The sequence below is a fragment of the Danio rerio genome, chromosome 10 (genome assembly GCF_049306965.1).
Source record: "Danio rerio strain Tuebingen ecotype United States chromosome 10, GRCz12tu, whole genome shotgun sequence".
Lineage (NCBI taxonomy): Eukaryota > Metazoa > Chordata > Actinopteri > Cypriniformes > Danionidae > Danio > Danio rerio.
Window position 1 is genome coordinate 27,226,707 of NC_133185.1, and position 22,091 is coordinate 27,248,797.

At 37.5% G+C, this 22,091-nt stretch overlaps 1 protein-coding gene across 7 annotated transcripts in view; it reads left to right on the forward strand.

Moving 5' to 3' along the window:
- Window positions 1-22,091, forward strand: part of nlgn2b (neuroligin 2b) — a 346,267-nt gene that overhangs the window by 195,605 nt on the left and 128,571 nt on the right. For 4 of the 7 annotated variants that reach the window (XM_073913417.1, XM_073913420.1, XM_073913414.1 and 1 more), the window contains exon 1: window positions 955-1,691. The exons of 2 other annotated variants lie outside the window; for them this stretch is intronic. The gene's annotated coding sequence lies outside the window, so the exon portion shown is untranslated. Of the gene's footprint in view, window positions 1-954; window positions 2,503-22,091 lie in introns of those variants that run through there. One more of the 7 variants, XM_073913418.1, reaches the window with a different exon arrangement.

A 22,091-nucleotide genomic window follows, 5' to 3' on the forward strand; every position in this document is an offset into this window, starting at 1 on the left:
CTGATAAAGAAGGAAGTATCTGGAGGCTATAATTGGCTACAATGCAGTAAAAAGTATAGACTACACTCAAACAAACGTTGGGTTAGTTATTTAACCCAGTGGTAGAGTTAAAATATTTGGTGCTTTGTTGGGTAGTTTTTAAACCTTTATTGGGTTATTTAATAATAACTCAACCAGCTGGGTCAAATATTTGGTGCTTTGATTAGTTTTTGAAACCTTTATTGGGTAATGTATTTAATAACTCAACCAGTTGGGTTAAAATTTTGACCTTCAATAGTCAACTGATTTAACTGTCACATAACAGCTGTAATAATATGCCAAAGTAATGTTGTTTTTTCGTTTTAAACTTTATCTAACGCAATTATATATATATATATATATATATATATATATATATATATATATATATATATATATATATATATATATATATATATATATATATATGGGGGGAGGGTGATCAAATATCATATATTTGAGATATTTGGTCATTATTCTCACCTTTAGGACCCAGTGGAGACATCAACACAATAATAATAATTTATTATTATATAGCCACTTTTTGGCAAAATAACCCAACAAATAATTTATTTTTGTAATCCATATTCTTGGGTTAACCTTAACAACCCAATGGATTGGGTTAAAAATAACCCAACAGCAGGTTGGTGCCTATACGACCCATCATCGGGTTACTTTGTTGGGTTATTATTAACCCAGCTGTATTAAGTAAGTATATATGAAGTACTGTTCGACAGTTACTTACTAATATATATATTTGCATAGTCATATTTAGACATCGAAGAAACTTTATTGGAGACCAGTTAGATGAATGGTAGAACAGCTTGCCATAGAGCGTGCGTGTGTACGAGAGAGAGAGGGAGAGAGAGAGAGAGAGAGAGAGAGAGAGAGAGAGAGAGAGAGAGAGAGAGAGAGAGAGAGGCGGACATCGGGATTCAGAACTCCTGAATCTTGACAGCTGTGCGTGAAGTGCCGAATGGATTTCTGAGAGGCAGATACATCGTCATTGCTTACGAGTGGGAATAATAATAATTCTGATTACCACCATTTTTAGATACCACTGAGAGAAAAGGAAAAAAAGAGTCACAATTGTTTGCTCACTTGCACACGCAAGAAAAGGACTCGTTTTGCGAGTGAGACAGACTGAGAGCAGATGAGAAGTCGTGCCACCGGATGGTTTTTATTATTTGCTGTTTTTTGATGCAGGAACGGACTCTGAAATGGGTCGCCATGACGACAGAGCGCTGAGTTAGCCGCTAATGCGTTATACGCATTTGTTTCTGTTATTGTTTTATTTTATCATTTCCCTACCTCCTTTATAGTGATCAAATATGTGGTAACCTCGCCACCAGAAGACGCGGGTGTTGTCAGATAAAAAGAAAGAAAAAGGAGGAGGAGGTGTTAAGTGGTGTTCATTCCCCTTTCTTTTCCCCCCGTTTCTTAATTTGCTCTTATTTTCATCTTTGTATGCTCCTTTCCTTTCTTTCCGGATTTCTTTTATTGTTTTGGGGACACGGACTGACGTGAAGAAGGTAAATTGATGTGCGAGAGCCTGCGACACATTCATGACGAATTACCTCAGAAAAAATACCGATGGCATAAACACCGGCTTCACCACTGAAGTACGACTATTCGCCGGGAAAGAACCCGTCGACTACAACCCTTTCATCGCGGTAAGCGGGTTTCTGTTGTCTGATGTTATAATGCACGTATGTGTGTTTGCACGACATCGGCGAGCAGCGCGTCTCTGTCGGTTTGACGCAACGCTCGCGCATGATATGTCTAATTAGAAGTGTTCAATAAAGGTGCGCTTTAGTCAGCCAATACCGACTGCCATGGCCTGTTGATAAGAAATAGACGTATGACTGGCACACTTGGCCAGTATCCGCATATCCTACTCTTTTATTCTGACATGTCTCGTCTGCTTCAAAGAAAAACGACGCGTTCATCAGATCTAGATCAAATGATCTCGACGCGTCGCTGTCGCGTGGCCTTTACCGGCCATTTGCGCCTCTAATTGCATCCATCGCTCGTCCCTCTGGCAACGTGGGGATTGATTTATTTTTGCACTTGATAGATAATGGTAATGCGCTCTGAATGATGGCAAACATCCGCAACCCACAGACTTCCCATTGCCTGTTAAATGTTTAATGGCATTTACGTAAGTGTGAGATAGGAAGGAGCGAAGGCAACCCACCTAACCCAACTGCACTCCCACGACGCCCATGCACAAATAGGTATGGAGGTGTATGGGAAGCCATGGCTCTTACAGAGGGGCACATTTATATGCTGTGGTGGTTGGGCAGCGCTCTGTCAATGGCAGAATTCAGCACAGACAAGGAGTCCTCTGTTCTCCTGAAGGCTGAGGATATGGCCGTTCCTCAGCCCCAAGTGCTGCTGCATCACTCTAATGTCTGATAGGACCTGATGTAGAGGGTTTAGTGCTTCTAAATCTGTCTGCTGTCCTTGTATGATGTAGCAAAGGTGAGTTCCTCATGTTACTCGAAGCTTTCCGCTCTTCGCTGTAGTTCTGCTGCAGTCCCTCACGTGGATTGATGAAAAACTAGTAGTTGATTTGAGAGCATGTGTCTGTGCAAAGCATTCGGCCTTGAGCCTTCATGTGTGCTGCTGTGCACATCCATCATACTGTCTTACATGGATAAAAAGAGAACTATCTGGTTGGTAACCCACTCAAAAGAGGACAAAAATCTGTGGAGTTATGCCAAGCAATTGATGCACCTGCTATGGACACTGAATTGGAAATGGAAATAACGGCTACAATCGTGTTTGGTTCTAGGAGGACACAAAGTTTTAGAAGTTCAAATGTTGAGGTTGGTCTAGTGCTCATTATTGGGAAATTGACTAAAAAAGGCCAATCAACTTCAGAAAGCAAAAATGAATTGACTTTTTAGATGGTCAAAGAATTAAGACAATAATAAAATTGGAGTTAAGACATATTCTCAAATATTAAACTGTTGTAGGATAACAATGTTAAATAACCAACTGTAATATCCTGTAATAAGAGTAACTTGCCTTTTTGAGGTAAAAGTACTGAATTAATGCGATGCATGTCATTCATAAATAAATGTGCAAGGCCGGATTTAGTGGTTTGGCGGCCCTATGCAATGGTGCAAATTTATTTAGCTGTTTTTTCTTCTAATACTCAATCTCATTTTCAATATTTTGCCCTAATGCAAAGTAATGATAACTTTTTAGTAAAACTTTTTAAAATGTGTTAAAAGCTAAATCTTTACCTAGTTTGACTGCTGGACTGCTCCTTGATTGAGGGTGGGGGACACATTTGTAAGTAATTCAAGTAAACTTTTACTTATTTAGACCCTCGTCATACAAAATATGATTGATTTATTAATTTTTCTTAGTCCCTTTATTCATCAGGGGTAGCCACAGCAGAATGAATCACTTACTTTTCCAGCACATGTTTTGCGTAGCAGATGCAAGAGAAAATGATGTTACAGTATATATAATTTTTGGTATAATTTATACTTCTAGGTATTTATTTGGGGGCCCTCAGATTTCCTGGGGTCCTAAGCAGCTGATTACCATGAATTTTGGTTAAATTCACCCCTGCGAATGTGATGTGACTAGAAACATTTTGTCTGTTTGCATTTTCAGCATATTATCCACACACATTGTTCTTAATTGTACTGCAAATATTATTTTAAAACAGTTGAAATCGATTACAAAAAATATATAAATCTTTTTTTGCTCTTGAAGATGCATTTAGGTTTTTGACTTTAGCGAAAAATTCCAAATTTTGTTTTTCATGATTTAGAAACAGATTTTGATGTGAATATGGATTAAAACTAAAAGAATAAAAGGCATGTCAGGCTAGGAATAAAGTGATGATTTTTGTGGATAATGGGTGATCCTATTTGTAATTCAATATAATATTTCACTGGACATATAATTCAGTGACCATTGCATTTTTCACATTTCACATTGCAAGAGCGGGGAATACAATGAAAATGACAAAAAGCACTTAAGTCAGATCAACAGATAATAATTATTTGTGGCACAACCACTCTTTTTTTTGCCAGTTGTGTTTTCAGGCTCTTGCATCGTTTGCTTTATTGCTACAAGTGCACCAAAGTCCTTCTAAACTGCCATTCCTTCATTTCAATCCCTACATCAAACCAGATTTTTTAACGAGTCTTACAAAATGATGGATGAAGCACAGCCAAAATGCCCTAAAGTCAGGGCAAATGGCTTTCTCTATTATGAGAAGAACAACACAGAGAGCTGTGTACTGTACCCAGAGCTGGAGTGTTCGTGATGTAAGAGGAATGGAAAACTGCTTGTGTCTCAGGCTGGCCCAGGCCTCAGAACAGGTAAATAATGAAGAAAAGTGCAGTGTTAGCTTGATGTAACCCCCTCCATGTGCCCTTCTGTGGTTAGTGTGTGTATGCCGTCTTGGGAAGCACTCACATGAACCGCAGCCTTATTAAACTTTAAAAATCTCCAAGCACTGGGCAGAACTGAAAGAGATGGGTTTTACTCTTGGACCCTTTGAAGAGGTGGGGGGTCGTGAATAAATCAGAAAAGTTTATTTTTATTGTTTGGTGTTCATTTCTGGTTCATGATGGGCAGTTGTAATTTTGGGAACAGAACAAAGATCTTGATTTAGAGCGTTTCACTTCACTTATGCAAAAGAGGGTAATTATATTAAGAATTCATGATGATGGTAACAATGTTTTCTTGCTTTCACTCGCTCCAAGGAATACTCAAGGTCAGAGCATCTTCTTTTTTTTTGTTCATTCACACATGCACAACAGTATTTGTCAGACAGTGCTCTGTGTCCATGCGGAATTTATTCGAAAGCTTTCATCTCCCACAAAAAGGCCGACCTCTGCCTGGTCTTGTAAATGCAATGTCAGTGAAGTACCGTTCAAATACCGTTTTTATTCAACATTTATCTCTTCGTCCTAGGACACAGCATTTTGAGCGTCTAGTTTTCCAGATAAGCATTTCCGAATGTTTATGCCTGGCAAAAGCAAGCGTAACGAACCATCATTCTCCTTGAAGTGTCACAGAAGCGCGGCTGTGACCTGTGAGTCGGTAGCGTTTGATTTTCTGCAGCAATGTCTGATCGCAGTACACGCTTTCTGAACTCTGCTGGGTTGTAGTAAAGTTGCGGTCGTTGGATTGTGTGGCCTGATGTGCTCAGACATCTGTGTGCCATTATCTCTGTCCCAGCATGTGCAGCATGATCCACTCACTGTAGACAGCATCGCCACAAGCAATGAATCATCGGATGAACCTGACAGCCTCCTCCCGTCTAGATCTATATTTCAGCCTTCACACATGATATGTTGTGCCCGCTGTCCGACAGAGTCTTGCCATTGTTCTGGGCTGTAAATACACTAATAAAGCTTCCACGCTACAGGATTCCCCTCTTGTAACTTTACCTGGAGCCAAAAAGGTGTGTATCTTTCCAAAGATTGCTGAGTCAGATTTTCTGTCTTTCCCTGTGTGACGGATACAGTTGGAGAAGCTGTGGACTGACTTTACAGCTCTTTCAAATAATTCTTGTCCTTCAGATGTCTGGAATCCACAGATAGACATGCTAAATGCCGCATCTGTGGTCTATCTTGCATAGCAGTGAAAAGGCTAGAGTGTCCACTCATCTTGAGTTTTTTTGCTCAGGTCTGAAAGAACCTGTAATCCGTCAGTAAGAATTTTTATTTTATTTTTTTTGGATGGTGCTGAGCTTTAAAGTTGCCTGGAACATGGCGCTCCATCACTTTTTAACGCACAGCCTATATCTGAAAGGAATTTGGAGGAAAAAGTAGAACAGGAGTGAAAGAGGAAACACACAAGTGAAGTCAGCAATTCAGCTTGTGGTTTTGGGGGGAATAACTACTTTTTTAGATGACGTTCATTGAACATTTTGATGGAGAAATAGATTCATGTCATTTGTACATGTATAAACTGATGCACTTTTTCATTCTCTTTTAAAAACTGTACTTAATTATTAATTTTTTTGGTAACCCAATTCACAGCTGGGGTTATGATGTGGAATTATGGCCTGTTATGGCCATACGGTACGGTGCACTTTTATGGCCGTTTCCACTGTCAAAATGTACCAAAAAGCAAACCTTACCGTACCACTTTTTGGGTACCTTTTGCAAAGGGTACCTAGCACTACAAAAGGGTACCAACAGGTGGAGCTAGACGTGCAGCTGTATTGGTTTACAGAAAAACGTCACTCACGCATACACAAGCAGAAGATTGAAAACAAAGAAACTGCCATTTTTAACATTACATATTACACAGCCAAAACCTTACAATGTAATACTATTTGGATATAATGACGAGCCATGGTCATTGTCGTTGTCTTGATAAACAGCCGCAAAGACAGGAAGAAAAAAATCGGCCTTATCTTGTTTTTGTTTTAAGAGGCCGCCTAACAGTGCGGGCGTTTTTGGTTTTTCCTGGGAGTTCGCTATCACTCGCGTGCGCATCTATTTTTGAGATAACGAACTTCTCAAGCTGTCGATAATAAGTGCTTCTGACATCCGATCCTTTCAGAAACAGACAAACGCGAGAGTGAAGTGTGAAAAAACAAAGGAGCAAATGATTGTAAGGGTCTGTATGTTTATATATGATGCATTCATTTATTTATTTTATATAATTGCAGACATTACCGTACGCTATTTTACACTGTCATTGATCTGCAGTTATAATCAAATTATGTTCATAGAATAGTTAGTAATGAACATTTATACACAAGTATTTATGCGTATAAAGCATCTGTTTTGTGAGAAGTGCTTCTTGTATGACATGTGAACGATACTTACAACTTTACTTTAAACGAGATTTGAGAATGACGTTGACTGCAACTTTCTGTCGTACACCACGCCCCCCAAAAGGGTACCATTGGTACCTTTTAGGCAGTGGAAACGCAAGCCTGATAAAGATAACCCGCACCAACCCGTACCGTACTGTATCAGTCAATGGAAACAGGCCATTAGTGTGATGGAGGTTCGTTAGTTCTAAAAAATCTCAAAACAAATAAACCAGTCACATGCAACCAGCAGATGAAGGATGTTTTCATGTTTTCTCTGATTTACTCAGAATTGTTCCAGGTTTAGAAAAGCTTCTGTGCAGTTTAAGTGTGCTGCCTTCCTTCATTATGTTACCCTAATGGCATAAATCCAGCGTTACGAATTAATTACAGAATGTAAAATGTGTCCTATTTCAGGCACAGTAAGTTGCCCTGAAGGTGAGCATCTGGCTTTGTTGCAGCGTGTTTTTAGAGTGGAAAATGCACCAAAAAAACGATGTCGAATAGTAGGAGTTTGTCAAGGGTGTATGTTTAATGACTCATCTGCCAGTACAAGAAGACTCGAGTGAACGGTGACACTCTCGGAGTGATATTGACATTCTGCAGGTTCATTTCAAGCCAATTATGGACGAGGTGATGATTGTAAAATTGCGTATTGATCTTGGGTTTTAGTGTGGACCCTCCCGCCCTTGAGTGTTAAACATAGTCGAGTGCTGCCCATTGTAATCACATCAAGAAACCTCCCCAAGATTCCTCCTCACGCTTCCTCTCTTCATTCGGAATGTTGATTGTCTTAGTCCTTCTGCATCAATCTCTGTTCCCCTTTACTCCAATTTTTCACTGCTTAAAAGTTTCCAAATGTGCTTTTTGAGAGATTTAAGAGACTTTTGATAGCAAGGATGCCGCCCTACAGTACTTGCCAGACAAACTCACAACAACTTCACACTAAAGTATATGACAGGTGATGACTGATGTGGAAAACCACATTTAAATCACTACTGTACATCACTCTTCAGAAATCCCATGACCTGACAATGCAGCATGTTCAATGGGGAAACAAGCACTATTTAATAGTTGACAGCAGTAACCAACATAGGTCAAGCATTTGCTGCTGTGGTCTAATTTGGCTTTAAGGGTGTAGTAGTTAGCTTGTAGACCATCCAGACCAGGGTTGCCCAAATTTCTTCTTATGAAGGGCCAAAAAGCACTTTATTGAGGGTGGTGGGCCAAATTTATATAACCTTACTATTACATTAAAGTTGCCATGGTAATTTCCTATTTTATTGATATTGAAAAATATATTTTAAAACATTATATATATATATATATATATATATATATATATATATATATATATATATATATATATATATATATATATATATATATATATATATATATATATATATAATCATATATATAATCATATATATATACATATATATATCATATATAATCATATATATGTTACACTTGATTTGCTCGTTGAGGATTCTTACATTTTTTAAAAATCTGATTTATGTGCAAAATTTACTTGAAACATTTTATTTCGTTTGCTTTTTTGTATCTCAGCAGTTAAACAAACAAAAAAGGTTACTTTAAAATCAGAAACGACAAGCTGCTTTGTTGAAGGCATCGGCCCCAACTAGGGCTGCACTATATATTGCTTCAGCATCAATATTGCAATGTGTGTGTCCACAATAGTCACATCGCAGGATGTTTAATGTTAAGTTGGGATTATAGTCAATAATCAACAATTGAGAATACATGAGATTTGTGGAGTCATTGCAACCAAAACAGAGGGAAACTTCATTATTTGCATGTGTTTTAAAGGCATTTCAATAAAGCATTCAGGCACAATAATGTAATGTAACATTTGTAACTTTAATGGAGAAAATTATTACTGATTTTATAAAACAATAAAGACTAAACAGTGTTATTTTACATTACATTATTACATTTCTGTGTCTGAATACTGTTTGACTTTCCGGAAAACCATAAAGAACTGTTTATTTTTCCTTTGTTCTATTGTAATTATTCGTGCAATTTTATTTATTTTTTTATTTATTTATTTTTTTTTATACATGATTCACACCTTACAAAATTGTCCCAACCAATTTAAATGAATGTTTTTTTTTTTTTTACAAATAGAGCTATTCAAGCCATCTGGTGAAATTGTATTTATATCGCAATATATATTGCAGCAAAACAAAATATCATCTGAATTTTCCAAAATTGTGCAGCTCTAGCCCCAACCTTCCCATCATTCTCGCTCATCTCAGATGGGATGGTGGCAGGCTCTAGTTTGGGCTTCTCTGGTTTATACGTTAGTGGTTGCTGACAACCATCTGGTAACCAATATTTTCTTAAATAGAAAAAATGATAACTAAATCATCTATATGCCATACTTTGTTTTTCAGATAACAAAACAAAAAATAAAAAAAAAATGCATAAAGTAAAAGTATACCAGACCAGCTGCTTTTAAAAAAAACACAATTGTCCCTTTATAGATCCCTATGGCTATAAACACAATTTATTGTATTACTAAAATTCTGATTTTGAGTCTTTTGCATGACTCTAGTAATGTGGCAGTTAACCCAATCATCTTGATCAAAAAAGGGTAAAATAACTTGCATGCACATTGTTCTCTGATGTAAATATACCAGTTTACATTCATTATTTGTTAGTACATCACTCTGAAATTTTACGACCTGACAAACCAAGCATGTTCAATAGGGGAAACAAGCACCAATCAATGGCTGACAGCAGTAACCAACCCCGATAAAGCATCTACTTGTGCATTTTAAATTGACTTTAAGAGGTTCTCCAAGAAAAAAAAAATACAATTCTGTTGTCATTTACACACCCTTGTCTTGTTTCAAGCATGTTTGACTTTCTTTTTTTTTCTATTTAAAAAACAAAATGATTTGCCAAATGCTAACCATTTCCCAGAGATGGGATGTGGCTGGAAGGGCATCCGCTGTGTAAAAACTTGCTGGATAAGTTGGCGGTTCATTCCGCTGTGGTGACCCCGGATTAATAAAGGGATTAAATGAATAAATAAATGAAATGCTAACCAACTAGTTCATGGCAACCTCATTGATTTTCATAGAATTTTCCCCAACCACTGATAGTTTCTGTCAACTATATGTCCTCCCAAATATTACAATTATTAATTATTATTAATTATTATTTCATTATCCTGTTGTTGCTTTGTTTTTTTAGATCACGAAAGGAAAAGTTATCCATAGAATTGCAGTAAAATTAGGCCGCCATTAAATGTAGACAAACCATATACCAATACTTTTTTAAAGTATCAAAGAATTATTAGAAATTCTGCATGCTCTCTATTTATTGTCATAATTAACAAAAATAATATTTTGACTTCTTTTAGCTTGATATGTCTTTTGATATATGTAGTATTTTAGTATTTTAAGTGTTTGTCATCTTGAACAACTTAATAGCAAGTGAATGCATTTATCTCTTTCTGTTTCTATTCAACTACTGTAATAAATTACGTTTACTTTTTGATCAAAATGGTGAACAAAAAACTAGTCAAGCACAGGCTTTTGCCTAAAAAGGTTTGTTTAGAATAGGTTTATTTAAAGCTTTGTTTTGTATGCTACTCACTGCCATTTATTTAGACAAGTGTGAGGAAAACATTTTCTAAAAAGTCCTCTGTGGATTGAAAATGAAAGAAGGGGATGTAATATTGACACTTTCCCTGTAAGGCTCCCCAAAAGAGTGAAGAAGAAATGTTGCCTGCTGTAGAATTTAGTTTTCCTTCAGAAACAAGTAATGGCATGTTACAGTACATGATACGTTGAAGTAGAAATATAATTGTATTGTCATATTTATTTACAATAAGCCTCCTTTTACAGTACAGTGCAGTTGTATTTATTTAAATATAGTGGCACCTCAAGGAGGTAAAGAATATAAAAAATGTCAAAACCATTTCATGAAGAGATAATTTTTTTAGAGACAAGTTGTGCATGTTTTTTTTTTTTTTTTGTATTTTCCTATCAACATGAGTGTTGCATGCAGCTGACGCCTTTCTACAAGGATTAAAAGCTTGTAAAACAGTTAAATCCAGCGTTCATAGTTTTATAATGCTGTTATTTTGTGTCACTGTCAATATGTTGGCACTTCTCTTGTGCTTCAATTTTTGCTACAGATGGACTGAACGCTGCTTTTCTTTTAGTAAACAGGCAGTAATGACAGGTGCATTAGATGATGTGCAAAAATATAATAACATTTCACTTCCAGACCAGCTTTAACAACTACTTCTGATAAAGCATGTCATCCCGCAGCATGCTTTAATGCCTCCTGTGTTAATGCGAGAATGAATAATAGCAGCCTTAAAAACCTGAATTAATAATGAATACTAACTATCGATTGTCTTGCTTGTTGAGTCGTTCACTCTCTGAATACATCAATTGATCAGTTACTGAAGGACTGCTCATCAACAACTCACACATTAAAATGTATATCCAGCAGAGATTTATCAAAATGCTGTTTTTTTTTTGTATATGTTAAAACGTGCTTTGCAATATTATTTATGCCGTCCTCAGATTATATTACACGCTAAAGCGATCAGTTTAAACTGATTAGAGAAATTGAATCTACAAGAGAGCTCTCGAAGACGCTGTGGTGTTGATGCTGAGCAATTTGAAATTTAACTGCATTACTTCTCGTTTGACCTTTAAGTCGGGCTGTAGAACTAATGGCTCCATAAATTTGTATTCAGTAAAGTGTTAATGTGCCTTGCAGACTTTGGGTTTATTTTTAACAGGCCGCTAAAATTCCGAGTGTAATTGTCTAGTACCTGAACATCATTCACTCGTGTGCGAGAATCATTAAAATGACCATTGCATAATGCTAAAGGTTAAGTGACAAGGGAGAAAAATTGCTACACGTACAACAATGCTTTATGGCTCATGCTGGTGCATCTAAAGGTTGCAGAAATTATAGCCCGTCAAGCTACAGAGAATGTTTATTAAATATTTTATTCAAATTTGGATTTGCATAAATATATAGAACATAAAAGATGCTGCACACTCTACCTTATACAGTATCTGTGTAGATTTAGATGTATTGGATGTCAAAATACAAAATAAATACTTTTAGAGTTACTAACTATATTAGCATCCAAATTAACATTCTATATTATTTTGTTTATTATAAGCTTGTGCTGCAATTATATCATTTACAATGGATTTTGATTGGCTGACAAGGTTTTTATCATTAAGCTGTTGAAATAAAAACTTCTCTGAAACAGATATTAATAATATCGTTTCTCTGTTTTATTTGCATGGAATTGCAAAAAAATACTGAAAACAGTATATTGTATGCCAGACCAGTAGGTGGCGATGCCACTTTATAAAAATAAGACACTGGCTGCTTCCGAAAACGTCCATATTGTGTAGTAGGCTAAAAACTATATAGTGTATATACTGAGTATAGTGTGCACCGAATGCATAGCAATTGAAAAACAATAGGCGAGAAGTATCCGGATAACTTACTGCTTGCGGCGAGATTCTGAGGTGCGCATCTGATACATGCTACACTATCCCATGATGCCCTGCAGGAGAATTCATGAATGAGAGTGAAGCAACGCAACTGGCGTGGAAAGGACACGTGATCATGACAAAATGTCGGATGTAGTGCATCCGAGTTCCATTCATACTACTCACATTCTTACTGTATAGAACATACTTTTTTAACGGCCGAGTAGAATACTTGAATTCAAATGCTGTACTAGACATGGGCCGGTTTAAGATTCTGATGGTATGATAACCTTGAATAAAAATATCACGGTACTGAGATCACTGCTGTAAAAAATAATCTTTTTAAATGTCTGTGTAAAAGACGAAACTTTTTTCCCTTTTGAACGCAATGCATTTTATTTTGAGAAACATTTAAAATATTTTGGAAGAATAAACATGTCACGCTAAATTAATTATTTACTTCTGCTGTCTTCATTTGTTTCAAAAAGTTTTTTTAACAATTCAAAATGGCATCTTTAGATATCTAAAAAATCGTACACATACCTTAGGAAAATGCACGGTTGACGATTTTAAAACCTTGACTTTTTCAAACCGCGGTATACCTTGAACACGGTTATCGTCCCATGCTTAGTACCTACTGACTAATAGGCGATTTCGGACACAGCCATTATGCACATTGGTATTGACCTTATTCTTGACGTAAGAGAGGTTGTAAACATTAGAACCTTGTTGGCTTGAGATTTCTTGTCACTTTCATTGCTTTTTAGCTACAAAACAGCTAATTATACTGCATGATGTTGCAAACTGGTATTTTGTAATTATATTATTTTTACATAAAAACATAAACACACTTGTTTGTACAGCCAGTAGTTTTTCTGAAATATGTTATTCCTAGTCATTTCTGCCATAGGCAACTAAATTAAAATTTCTGAAACAATTGCAGAAATTCACTTACATCTGCAATCCAGAATAAGTTTAAAGGGCATCTATTATACCTTTTTTTCAAGATTTAAGATTAAGGTTTTTTGTTTCTCCAAAATGTGTCTGTAAAGTTTCAGCTCAACACCCTTCAGATAATTTATTATATCTTTTTAAATCCCAGAAATTTAAGCTGTTATGTCATTGTAGCTCTTTTTCTTGCCAGTGCCTTTAATGCAATTGTGCTGGTTCTTCCCACCCATCGTTCCCACGTGTGTTAGTGGGTGTAGCCTTCACGTAGATAAACAGTACAGTGACTGACAAGAATGCAGAAGATCTCCCTCACTACAGTAAGAACTTTCCCAACTGTTATTTGATGTATTTGTTGTGGAGTTAATTCAAGCCTTTCTGCAGTGATGAGTAACACACAACGTTTGTGGGTGAGTAACACTGTTTTGGTAGGCAAATGTGACAGGATACACGTTATTTTAAACTTCTGTATGGATATCCATTCTGTTAATGTACAAAATAAACCTGATTTAACATCCACAAACATGCATTGAAGAGTCTTATATAATTGTGAACTGCGGCTGTGGTGTTGAATTACATAGCAATTTTACTGTCTTTATTACGAACATGCACTGTTTTAAAAGATTTTGAACTTTTAAAACTCATTCTTGATCACATTTGATGATGATTGATGATCACAGAGAGCTGAACAGATCTTTTAATCCCAGTGTCTTTGCACACGTCCTGTCTTGTGTATATGATTATGCGTGTTACTACAGAGACATGTTAATATGGGTCCATCAATCAATTTGGTGGGCGAAGAAACTACACTCCTATGTCTCGTTGTGGTGGGCCTCAAAATGGGAGGGATTTGGAGCCTTGAAAAAAAAAGACTAATTGTGTTTCTATCCCTCCAATATGACTGTGGACACACTATGCCTGCACACAGTTCTGTCCAAACAGCTTACAAAAGTTGATTTTCATCATAGGTGCCCTTTAATAAACATATGCACACTCATGACATTGCTGTTTTCACAAAACTTTCCAAAACCCTTTTTAAATGTTTCTATTTTTCCATCTCCAAAATGTTGTTTTGTCATAAACACTTTAAAACTATTGAGTTTTTTGTTGAAATGCTCCTTTAATGTGCCTTGTAGACTTTTGATTAATTTGGTTTTATATTACCTGAGCATAATTTAATTGTGTGAGAAAGTTTATTAAAAAAAATCTAGAATCTTTGCAAGCTAACATGACAGGGAGAAAAAAAAAGAAACAGACTTCATAACTGCTCTCAAAGCTGGCCAGCGCAGCTCGTAGACATTTCAGCACCTCTTCCTCGTGGACAGCGACAGATTTAGAGCAGGCATGTTGATGGGCCAGCTCCAGAAATTAAATGAAGCTGCCTAGTTTCTCCCGCTGCCAAAGTTGTGTTTGATTGCTGCACAACAAGGAAGTCATCACTTAGAGTACAGCATAATTTTTTTTTTCTCTCCAGCTCGCATTCGAAGTTCATGAACGACGTAGCATAGCTTAAAATTGGAAATGTTTCTCTGCGTAATATGATGCATTTTTTGGCTGTTCAACTTGACATTGAAGAATATGTCTAGACAGACTTTTGGCTTTTCATTCTTACGTCTCTATTTTATGATTACATGACCGTAATCAGTTTTTTCATCCTTCTCCTTGCTTTCTCTCTGTCTCTCACAAGCCATTATTTTAAAATGGGAAGGACAGAACGGCTGAAGTCCCAAAAGGCTGATAGCGTATCAGCATGTTAGCAGAGGGATCACCCATGTACTTCAATCACTCTCATAGCTGCTGCCATTAAAGCAGCCGTACAGCATGGCTGACTGACAGCCCTGTCTCTGAGGGAAACAAATCGGGCCGGGCCAGCCTTCCGACCCCCAATCAATATGCCAACCCAGCTGGGACCAGTGCCACCAATCACTCTGTCTGGAGACAGACGGGACGCCTGAGAACTTGACTCGTGCTGTGTTTAGCGTTAACTCTGTTGAAAGACAACATAGCTGAGAAAATGTCCAAACATCCCCTGAGGACAGGAGTGTGATGTTAAAGGCAGAAAAGTACACCGCTACAGTTGGCTGAGTGATGCTCACATACAGTGAGTCCAATTTCTGTTTCCTTTTCAAATATATCTTCATTGTACAGCCATAAACTAAAAGGCTAGCAAAAAAAAGAGTTGTTCTATATGGCGTGTCAGTGCTTGCTGAATCTTCCTTAAGCTTAAAAACGCAATGGTACTGTTAAAGCGCTCATCTCTCTCCCTCTGGCCTGCTACTTGTAGCGAGTGGTGATTTATAAAGCCATGGAGAGGCCGACGTCCCCCCTCCAATGGGGAGCGTCAATGCGTAATTACTTTGGAAGATGGATGGGGCCCATCCAGGCTGTCCCGGACCCGGAGTTAAATCAAAGCCCCCACCTTTCCTCAGGGTTCACATAGACTCACAGAAACGGCCAACATCTTGGCTCGGTTTCACCTGTTTCTATTGGTTCTCGCTCATGCAGCTTCTCCTCATGCGCCTTACATCCATCTAACAAGACCAGATGCCAGAGATCAGGTTCATTTCCCTTATGAGGGCAGGAGAGGGAAAAGAGAGCAAGAGAGAGAGAATTGAATGAAATGGGAAGTAGGTGCAGAAGATAGAGACTGTGGAAGTAATGCGTAGACATAATTTTGGACAAATTTAGCAATCCCCTGAAGACTGCGACAACCTCAGATGTGGAATGAGTCGATTAATGATTATATAAAGTACAGTTTCCCTTGCTAAAAGTATGTCTATGCTTTAAAAGCAGTTTATAAAAAGAGAATTTTATATTTTCAATAGGGTGGCACGGTGGCGCAGTGGGTAGCACTGTCGCCTTACAGCAAGAAGGTCGCTGGTTCGAGCCTCAGCTGGGTTTGTTGGCATTTCTGTGTGGAGTTTGAATGTTCTTCCAGTGCTCGCGTGGGTTTCCTCCGGGTACTCTGGTTTCCCCCACATTCCAAAAACATGCGCTATAGGTGAATTGAGTAAGCTATATTGTCTGTAGTGTAGGTGTGTAAATGAGAATGTATTGGTGTTTCCCAGTGACGGGTTACAGCTGGAAGGGCATATGCTGCGTATAAACATATGCTGGATAAGTTAGCGGTTCATTTCGCTGTGGCGACCCCAGATTAATAAAGGGACTGAGCTGAAAAGAAAATGAAGGAATAAATATTTTCATTCTCATATTCACATACAGTATTACTGCATATATGGCATGGATATCTAAATTAGGTTTATTTCGCAATAAGAAATATAAATGTCATATGTTTATTCTAAGTAGCACCTTTATACAGTATCTTTCATAAAAATGAAAAAAAAAATTATTTTGGTCTTATTAAACTATTTATGACATTTCCAAATCATTCATTTATTTTCCTTCGGCTTAGTCTTAAGGGTCGCCTCAGCAGAATGAACGCCAACTATTCCAGCATATGTTTTACACAGTAGATAAGAATCTTTATTTGGTATGGGCATGTTTTGTTGCTGTGAAAAAGTGACGAATCTGCCAATCTGCAAATGTGAATAGTTCACATCTGAAAAGGGGATTCAGTTAACACGAACACCAGTTAAACCATAACACCTATCTAACTGAACTACTCAGTTCTACAGGTTGAGGTCGGTTTTGATATCTTTATCAGTCATCATGTGCCGTGCTTTGATTGTTTGCATGTACTTGCGTTTACATGTTTCTACATACTTTCACGCTGATATTTTCTCAGTATAGCTCTGATATGTTTTATTGCAGTGGGTAATACCATGATTTTTATAGTTGTAGACTCGTGGTAACCTTTGTCTACTAAGTCACACACGAGCTGATATTTTCCGATGTATGGTACATCACGGATCACTTCCGGTGTGTGGTACATTCCCTTTCCGTAAGGAATCTGTAATTGTAAATTTGTTTCGGGACTTGTAAAAGTGCTTTGCATCTTGTTAATTTTTTTCTAAAATGTAAATTTGTTTCGTCCTCGCTAAAATAGTTTGTCCCTTGTAATTGTGTCTGATGATAGGTAAAAATGTTTTTCAAAATGTAAGTTTGTCTCATGCTTTGTAAAAGTGATACACACTTTGTAATTGTGTGATGCACTTCCCGGCCACTGTAATTAAGTGTTTTCATGCCTAAATAACATTAAATCACAGAACAGTTTCACATTTAAGAGCAAGGGGCGTCCCCAGAAATATGACAAAATACCTTTAAGGTATGACGATAGTGAGATATAATTGTAAAATACGGGAGAATCCCGAGAAAAACAAGAGAAGCTTTAGACTATGGGGAAATCGGAGCACCCGGACACAGGGAAAACATCCAAACTCCACACAGAAATGCCGACTGACACCGCTGAGACTCGATCCAACGACCTTCTTGCTGTGAGGCAACTGTGCTAACCACTGAGCCACCATTCTGCCCTGTTTTCATTGTAAACATTACTATTAGGCTATTATTTTTTTTCCAAATTTAACATAGAAATGTTGTCATTTAGAGAATATTTTAAAATATAACTGTGCCACGTTTTCAGACATGTTTTTGTTTTTGTCAAGAGTTCAGAAATTAACATCAGTCGAAAATAAATCTTGAATGTAATGACGTTACGTATTCATTTTACGTCAGGTCCTTCAGATCTTTTGCCAGTATGACAGCATTATCTTCTACCAGTTGATTTTCAGAAACGCAGCACACTTTTTAGTATCATCATGCTCGCCACGGCACATTTTGCAAACATCCCCTCAAACTGCACATCCATTTTTAAACCTGCATATAAGCACTGTACTCATTCACACGGAAGCGCACACAGATGCAAGCGTCTGCCACTGGGGAATTGGGTCTTTTTAGCCAAAGCTCTGTCTTCTTCTGCCTCCCTCTGAGCTCCTCGGTTAGGGCCGGTTAGCTTGGCTAGCGGTGGAGGTTTAATCCCTCCCTCAGAAAGCTGTGGGTGCCTCTAAACAGAAGAGAGTGGCCTCGGGAGACTGGAGCCTGGCTCTTCTCTCCTGTCTCAGTCACTTTCATGTGTAGGTTAAACTTGCTGAGGTGGGAGGATTGGTGGGGGTGGGGGGCTGCTTTTTAAGCTGTGAATGTGTGTATGTGTGTGTGTGGGGTCTGCTGGGGAATTTGGCATGACTGTCTGCATGTAGTTTGGCAGGCACAGACTGTACAGGGGCTGGATTTAATGATGCCAGAGAGAGAATTTGAGACAAAAGAGATCTATAGGCTGTGGAATCAGATGTGAGCAGCATTCATGAGAAAGCCATTTACTTGAAGCTTGAATGTATAATGTTAAACCAAGGAACCAATGGCTTATTGACTGTAAGGGAATACAGCATTTAAATGTATAAATAGGCAAATTTTCACAACCATAAATGTTACCCTGACCCACAAAACGGGTCATGGGGGTCAATTTTTGGATGTAGTCAGATTGTGAAAAATAAATAAATAAGATTTCCATTGATGTATGGTGTTAGGACAGGACAATGTTTGGCCAAGATACAACTTTATCTCTCCAAATTAAGTTCTTGTTTACTGTTGCGTGTGACACGGTGGCTCAGTGGCTCATTAGGGTTGTGCGATTTGGGGAAAATATCTTATTGTGACCTTTTTGAGTAGGGTCTGGCTGCAGATTTGCACTTGCACTTTCAGGCTTGCACTCTCGGGCTTGCACGCTCAGGCACCCACGCTTCCTATGCAAGTGACGCAGGGCCGGAGTGGGACTTCTTTTCAGCCCTTGAGTTTCAAGCCTAAGAACTGCCCATGACTGACTAAATTAAAATAATGTCATTTCCAATTCAGTTTCTAATGACACTATCACATCTTTTTCAAGGAAACAGCTGCTTTAGAACTTCAAAAGTTTTTTCTGAAATGTGAGAAGATTAAAGGGTAGCAAAATTTCCAACACTATTCTTTAAAACATCACAATGTCCTTTCCTGCAATATATATTCTGTGCAAAATTCTTTATAGATATCCAGTCCTTTGTAGCGGGGATCACACAAAAAATAAAAATAAAATATTTACACCTACATAAGTAACCCAAATAGTATTAAATGTCTTCACATTACAAATGAAAAAGAAAAAAAAATTACTCAGGTGAGATTCGAACTCGGGTCGGCAGCATCTTAACGCAACGTGCCGACCAATGGACCATAATGGTACTGTTATGGCACTGTTATGCTTGTAAATGTCTTTTCATTTCTTGATGAAATCCCTTACCTCAGGAATTTTCCCCCTCAGGGACACCCTTGAGTTCAATTACTGAAGGACTTTTATGCAATCGGCCACAGGTGCCAATTGTAAATGACATCACTTGCAGAGGAAGCGCAGTTGCCTGAGCATGCAAGTCCGAGAGTGCAAGCCTGAAGGTGCAAGTGCAAATCTGCAGCCAGACTATTGGATTTTTTTGACAGATATTGCAATTTCGGTTTGACTTGGGATTTAATTTTGTAGTTAAGATTATCTCCTTATTGAAGATTTTTGACTGTTCATGAATATCCACAAAGAAGCAAGTTGCCTTTTGTTGATCGGGTTCATCATCTCCCAGTGGCGCAGTGTTACATGACTCACCTACCTGTAGAAAGTACCATTAAAATCATTGATAAAATATCAACACGGGTTCATTCTGTAAACGTCCCCTATATACATTCCTGGAATTTGCAAATTATATAGCCAGAAGTATGTATGGATGGATTTTCCCTTAAAAATGAACTTTATGGGACAGTATCACTTTTTTTGCGCTATCCAGCTGACCGCTTACCTCTGTGTGGATGGTTTCCTGCTGTTACCAGGTGGTCCAGTTAGCTTGACATGTACATCGGCAGATTTGAGATGCAGAAAGAAGTCGACCACAATGACAGGGTTTGAGTCTGGTGAAGAACAGTTGCAGAAAGTAGACAAGACAAACAGAAACCAAAAAAATAAAATAAACAAGTACTTAAAAGGGTGAGAATGTCATCAATCCTGAATACGTGGTAAAAACCCAGCGAGGGCTTTTCTTTTACTGGATTGTTTTTTAAAACTGTCAGTTGGGTAAAGTGGGGGGCGGGTCAATTGATTTTTTTGAAAACACTATTGGTTGGGTTTAGAGAAGGAGGGCGGTGAGTCAGTTAATCTGTCAGTCAGTCAATCTGTCAGTCAGTGAATTGACTGCGGCCTCTGGTGGATTTACGTGAGAAGAGCAGGCCAGAATTGCACTCGCGAGAGAAATTTGAGATCTGATAAATCACAAAGGTCTCTGGTGGAATCACGAAAAAAAAAAATGCAAATAAAGTACCTCCTGGGACGGATTTGATGCTCTCCAGAAATTTATATATATATATATATATATATATATATATATATATATATATATATATATATATATATATATATATATATAGCGGTACATTTTCAGATTGAGCCTTCGTTCAAAAAATATTCAATTTAGGAAAGTATTTTCTATAATTTTCTAGATCCTGTGAAGTGCTTTGAAATGTGCAGGTTTTTTTTATTGGAAGTCAGTGAAGACACACAGAGTAGCCCCTCCCCTTTTTAAAATCAGCCAATTGTGTTTAATTAAATTACAGCTCTGCCAGAAAGAGTAGTTGAGCTCAAGCGCATCAACATCTCTGCCAGAAAGAGTAGTTGAGCTCAAGCGCATCAAAGTTCAAGTCATTTATTAATATTAATAATATTAATAAAGCACATTCAAAAACAACCACAAGACTGACCAAAGTGCTGGACTTATGACAAAGTAAAATACAAAGACAGATTATAAAAACATAAAAATAAGCCAAGAGAAACGCCTAAATAAATTTCTAGACTAATATACTATTAAAGACTATTAATATAATATTAAAAGGCCAAGCTAAATAGGTACGTTTTTACGAGTGATTTAAAAACAGATAGCGATGAAGCCATTGTTATCTCAAGCAGCATTTGATTTGTTCAGAAGATTTGATGAGAAACTGAAGTATGAGGTGACGTGACAAAAAATGTTATGCAGATCCGACAAACTGCAAGCTTTGGATGTTTATAAAATCTTCGAAATGCAAATTTTGCCACTGTTTTGTAGCACTGTGTGGATACAGCAGGTATTGTACACACTACTCCTTTAACACCCATTAGTCAACTAGAGTCATATAGTCGGTCCAGCATTCAGATGCATTATTTCATGCTGACTCATGTGTTTTGATGCATTCATTTTCAATTTCAGCCGTAAACATTTAGTTGCATGCATTGTTTTTCATGGCAAGAACCCTAAATGATGTTGAATGAGCGTGTTTTTTTTGTGTTTATTGAAATTGTTAAGATAGTATCTGAACCTTTTTACAAACTCACAGATGTGTATAGTACCACAAAAGCAGAAGCAATTTCAGAGAATGAAACAGACGTTTATTCTCTCTTACTGAAATACACACACACATGCTCACACACACAACCCACACAACCAAACAGGACAGTTTGTCCTCATGTGGTGTAAAAAGGTGGGATTGAAACAAATTGGTGTAAAAGGACTTAATAAACTAAAAGGCAGTGCTGTGAATAAGCCATGAGTCACGCAGTCAGCTGTAGGGTAGGCGTTTCAGACCAGACTGACTAATGGAAAACATACAGTTTTATTAACTTAACGTCCTCACTGAACTCTTTTAGCACATTAGCTAAAATACAAAGGTGAAATTAAAATGAGCAAATTAACAAATATATGAGCCCAAACCCTAATCTGCTCCAAATATCTCTGTGCGTTTTTGCCTTAAAATAAAAGGATGCTGGTTTCCATGGTGAAATATTGATTGTCTGGCCAAACAGAGGTTGAGATGTGTGT